This window comes from Erinaceus europaeus, chromosome 4, assembly GCF_950295315.1.
Source record: "Erinaceus europaeus chromosome 4, mEriEur2.1, whole genome shotgun sequence".
NCBI lineage: Eukaryota > Metazoa > Chordata > Mammalia > Eulipotyphla > Erinaceidae > Erinaceus > Erinaceus europaeus.
Window position 1 is genome coordinate 6,488,217 of NC_080165.1, and position 6,000 is coordinate 6,494,216.

At 38.1% G+C, this 6,000-nt stretch overlaps 1 protein-coding gene across 1 annotated transcript in view; it reads left to right on the forward strand.

The window, feature by feature from the left end:
• UTRN (utrophin) overlaps positions 1-6,000 on the forward strand; it is a 609,745-nt gene that overhangs the window by 286,987 nt on the left and 316,758 nt on the right. The gene's annotated exons all lie outside the window — the stretch shown is intronic.

The following is a 6,000-nucleotide window of genomic DNA, read 5'->3' on the forward strand; positions in this document are numbered from 1 at the left end:
TCAGCTTTCAGCTCTCTAATAACCTTGAGATAATTAGTGCTTTCTTCCAGGGTCTCATTTGTTGTTTCTGCATTTCTTATGACAATTCTTTCAAACTGTTTACTCACTCCTGTGCTTATTTCCTTAACTAGTGTTATGGATATTGACCTCATTATTTTGTGCTTCAACCTTTGGGGGGCTTTTAGCTGGACTCTTATCTTGGTTCATTTCTCCAATATTTCTTCTTGTTGGTTTATCCATTCTATATGATTTGTTATGAGGTCCCTCTCTCAGTACTTTCCAGTTACTGACCACTCTTGCCTGGACTGACTTGTGTCTAATTAAGGTAGTTAAAGGGCTCATAGTTGTGGAAATTGACAGTTGTTTTTATATTATTTTAATCCCTGAGTTGGAGCACAGTCGTTTAAAAGCCTCTTTTGTTCTTTTTATTTTCTGTAGGCTCTGGAAGCCTGAGGGCTTTTAAACTATAAGTGGTCTTCTTAGTTTAATCTATCACTCCTGGCCAAGAAATAAAGCAGGGTGGGGAAGAGATAATCCAGTGGTTATGCAAAGAGACTCTCACAACCCTACTGCTAGGTCACCAAGGTAGAGATCTTCTCCTGAGTTTCCTGGTTAGTTCTCTGTTCCCTGGTGTCAGCACATGGCCTCCCCTCGCTGCTCCAGATTCTGAATGAAGTAGCAATGGTGTCTCACAATTGCATTTGATGAGTCTCACGGGAGTCCTGTCCTCCCTTCAGCCATCTTTTTGTTGGTGAAACAGACTGGAGGTGGTGTCTCAACTGGTAAACTGCTGGACTGTTACCAGCCACTTAATCTATCCCTAGTCTCCTTTCTCTCTGTGAGCACACATATTTGCACTCACCAGTGATTTGGTGGGTTCCTGAAGTCGTTCTCGAGTCCAAGATCTTATGCAATTGTGATACTTTTGGGTTTCTTCCCAGCCCAAAGCTCTCTCTCTTTATCCTTTTCTATTTTTCTCTTTCCTTTTTTTTCTCTTTCTCCCTTCCTCCCTCCCTCCTTTCCTCTCCTCTCTTTTCTCTCTTTCTTTCTTTTTTATTGGGGAATTGATAGTGTATAGTAAATATAGTTGTTGGGCAAGGGTAGATAGCATAATGGTTATGCAAAGAGATTCTGATACCTGAGGCTTCAAAGTCCCAGGTTCAATCCCCTGCACCACCATAAGCCAGAGTTGAGCAGTACTCTGGTTAAAAAAAAAAAAAAGTAAATATAGTTGTTGATACATGTGTAAAATTTCTCTAATTTTAGCAAAACACTCTCACTCCCAGCCTGAGTCCTCCTCCACCATTAGCACCAGAACTTCAAAGCACCTCCAATTCCAGAGTCCTTTGCTTTGGTGCAAGATACCAAACCCTGTCCAAGTTCTGCTGTGTGTTTCCCTTTTCTATTCTTATTTCTCAACTTCTGTCTGTGAGTGAGATCATCCCATAATCATGCTTCTGGTTCTGACTTATCTCACTTAACACGGTTCCTTCAAGCTCCATCCAAGACTGGGTGGAAAAGGCCGTTTCGTTTCATCATTCTTAATAGTTGAGTAGTATTCTAATATGTATATATAGCACACCTTTTTTAGCCACTCATCTTCTGCTAGACATTTAGCTTGCTTCAAAGTTTGGGCTGTTAACAGTTGTGATGCTATAAAGATAGTTATGCACAGATCATTTTGGATGGCTGTGTTTTGGTTCCTTAGGACATATCCTCAGGAGACGATTTGCAGGGTAATAGTGTAGATCTACTTCTGGCTTTCTGAAAGTTCTCCAGACTGCTGTCCACAGGGGTTTGGCCCATTGATATTCCCACCAGCAGTGCAGGAGGGTTCCCTTGCCCCAATGACCTCTTCAGCATTTCTTACTGCTGTGGGTTCTGACATTCTTACAGAAATGAAGTGGTATCTTATTGTTGTCTTTATTTGCATTTCTCTGACTTAAAGCATTTTTCCATGTCTTGTTGGCCTTTTAAAGATCTTCTTTGGTGAATATTTGGTTCATATTGTCTCCTTACTTTTGGAAGGGGTCATTTTTTTGTTGTTGCTTATTTTGGTGATATATATATATATATATATATATATATATATATATATATATATATATATATATTTTGTTGTTGTTGTTGTTGTTGTTGTTGTTGTTAGCCTTTTGTCTGATTTATGAAATATAAAGATCTCCCATTTTGTAAGGAGTCTTTTTGGTTGGATGGTAGTTTCCTTTGCTGTACAGAAGCTTTTCAATTTTATGTAGTCTCAATGGTTTATTTTTTTGTTTTTGTCTTCCTTGAGTCACTGAAGATGCCTATATAACTTACAGGGGGTCAGGCAATAGCACAGTGGGATAAGTGCATGTGGTGCAAAGCACAATGACAGGCGTAGGGATTCCGGTTAGAGCCCTTGGCTCCTTACCTGCACGGGAGTCGCTTCATAGGCGGTGAAGCAGGTCTGCAGGTGTCTATCTTTCTCTCCCCCTCTCTGTCTTCCCGTCATCCTTTCTCCATTTCTCTCTGTCCTGTCCAACAATAACATCATCATTGACAACAATAATAGTAACCAAAACAACAAGGGCAGCAAAAGGGGAAAAAAAGGCCTCCAGGAGCAGTGGATTTGTGGTGTGGGCACTGAGCCCCAGTGATAACCCTGGAGGCCAAAAAAAAAGAAAAACTTATATAGAAAAGAGTTCTGCCAATATTTTCCTTGAAGTATTTGATAGTTTCTGGTCTTACATCCAAGTCCATTCGGAGTTTACCTTTGTGTGTGATGAAATATAGTGGTTCTGTTTTATTCTTCTGAATGTTTTATCCCATTTTTTCTCCAACACCATTTGGTGAAGAGACTCTCCTTTCTCCATTTAATAGTTTTGTCCTCGCTGATAAAAATTAGATGTTGATAGGTGTGGGAACTTATTTCTGGGCTCTCAGTTTCATTCCACTTGTAAGTGTGTCCATTTTTCTTCCAGTACCAGGCAGTTTTGGGTATAGCGGCTCTAAAGTAGTCTGATATCTGGTAGCATGATGCCTCCAGTTCTCTTCTTGTCCTGAAGATAGCTTTGGTGGTTCTAGCTGTTTTCGGGTTCCAGGTGAACTTTTGTAGCTTTGTCTATTCCCTTATTTAAAAAAAAATTTTGGGATCTTGATATGGATTGCATTAAATTTGGCTTTGGGTAGAATAATCATTTTGATGAAATTAATTCTTCCACTCCATGAACATGGAACATGTATTTCTTTGTATATTTTCTGTTTCCTTGAATAGTATCTCATAATTTTTAGTGTAGAAGTCTTTTACTTATTTTGTTAGGTTTATTCCTAGCTAATAAACTCCTCCACCCCCTAATTCATGTCTAAATTCAGATTGTAACTTAACTTGGGGGTCATTTTCAGCTGTAAAATCTTATATATACACTTACCCAGATCATTGATAACATAGTTCAATTTACTCAATCTCTGTAGAATTTAACATTTTTACTGTTATTCCATAATGAGCAGTTGTTAACTGTTTTAAGATAAATTTATAATTTGTTTTTATACTTTGGATAACATTTGAAAAGAATATTATAATTAACTGCTAGGAGATGAAAATTTTGTGACTCATTGATTCTTGTTGAAATAACTTGTTGATGTTAGTTGCTTTGATAGATATACTTTTAAAATGTTAACTTAGTCATGCTTTTAAGATGTTGAAAATTTAAATTCCTGATAGTTATTTTTTTAACAAAAGAATTATGAGAGTAATTTAATTATTCCAAAGTTGCTACTTAGGGTAAATACTCTTAGATATTATCCTTCTTGATGTTAGTGTTCTTAAACATTAATACTGTTGTTTTTATCTATCATTTTAAAATCAGTGTTCTCTCTTAACAGATGCTTATAAATGAAAACTTGTTCTTTTTTTAAGTTTTTAAATAATATTTATTTATTCCCTTTTGTTGCCCTTGTTGTTTTATTGTTGTAGTTTTTATTCTTGTTGTGATTGATGTCATTGTTGTTGGATAAGACTGAGAGAAATGGAGAGAGGAGGGAAAGACAGAGAAGGGGAGAGAAAGACAGACACCTGCAGACCTGCTTCACAGCCTGTGAAGTGACTCCCCTGCAGGTGGGGAGCCGGGGGCTCGAACCAGGTTCCTCACTCTGGTCCTTGCACTTTGCGCCACCTGCACTTAACCCACTGCACTACCACCCTACTCCCAAAACTTGTTCTTTTGTACTGATTTGCATTAGTTTTGTAAATATTAAAACACCATCCTTAAAATATTACTTTTTCAAAAATTTTGATAGGACAGCGAGAAGTTGAGAAATGATTGGGGATATAGATGGATGGATAGGTAGGTAGATAGATAGATAGATAGGTGTAGAAACAGGTATATTCAGCCCTGGTTTCCCACTCCTGAAGCCTCCTCACTGCAATGAGGGACTGGGGGCTTGAACCTGAGTCCTTGCACCTCAACTGGGTGTATACCACCCAACTCTCTAAATATGACTGTTAAGCATGTAAGTAGCCTTAGATATCTATGTAAACTGTATGTACATAATTATCTATAAGGCATCATTATTTTAATTCTCAGTGATAACAGAGGAAGAGTTATAAAAATGTGAATTCTTAGTAGGGATGACACAACAGAATTCATTAAAAAATGACATTCGATTTTTAAGCAACAGCTAATAGCTAAAGGTATAAAAATAATACCATCACAAGACCCAAAATAGATTTCAACCCCTCTCTGAAAAAAGGTATAATCTTGTTTGTCATATGAGATCTGATCTTACACTTATTTCTTGACAGATGGTTTTTACACAGATGACATTCTTACAGAATTTAAAAATCTAAGGCAGTTCCTATTATATTCATATGACTGTTTTCTTAATCATAATTTTTATTTTGTTTTCTTTAGATCTTTATGTATCCTAACATAATTCTTTTTTAATGAACTATCAAAATTTCTGTTTTTCTTTTAATTAATTGATTTATTTTCCCTTTTGTTGCCCTTGTTGTTTTATTGTTGTAGTTATTATTATTGTTATTGATGTCATTATTGTTGGGTAGGACAGAGAGAAATGGAGAGAGGAGGGGAAGACAGAGAGGGGGAGAGAAAGACAGACACCTGCAGACCCGCTTCACCACCTGTGAAGCGACTCCCCTGCAGGTGGGGAGGCAGGGGCTCGAACCGGGATCCTTACACTGGTCCTTGTGCTTGGCGCCCCCTGTGCTTAACCCACTGCGCTACCGCCCGACTCCCAATTTCTGTTTTTCTTATCATCCCAATCCTTATAAAAATGTCCACTGCTCAGTGTTTTTTATCTCATTCTTTTGTATAAATAGAGTAATAGTTGCCACTTATTGTAGAGAATAGGTTATATAATGACATCTTTTTATCTCCATGGAATACTCAAAAAGATGTTTTTGCTTTTTATCTTAGAGTAAGACATTTTTTTTAATATTTATTTTATTTTATTTATTCCCTTTTGTTGCCCTTGCTGTTTTTTTTTTTTTGTTGTTGTTGTTGTAGTTATTATTGTTGTTGTCATTATTGGATAAGACAGAGAGAAATGGAGAGAGGAGGGGAAGACAGAGAGGGGGAGAGAAAGACAGACACCTGCAGACCTGCTTCACCGCCTGGGAAGCGACTCCCCTGCAGGTGGGGAGCCGGGGTTCGAACCGGGATCCTTATGCCGGTCCTTGTGCTTTGTGCCACCTGCGCTTAACCTGCTGCACTACAGCCCGACTCCCAAGACATTTTTTTAAATACTTTTAAAAAAAATATTTCCATATCATTCCCATCACCAGAGTTCTGTGTCCCCATGCCCCTCCCCTGGAAACAGCGGTAGTTCTCCCAAGGTCACAGATAATGGGATGCCTTTGTAACTACCTATACCTACGCCTACGCCTACGCCTACGCCTACGCCTACACCTACACCTACACCTACATCTACACCTACACCTATATCTATCTATCGCCCATTTTTTTTTCCTATGGTTCTGCCTTCACTTCCTTTCTATGT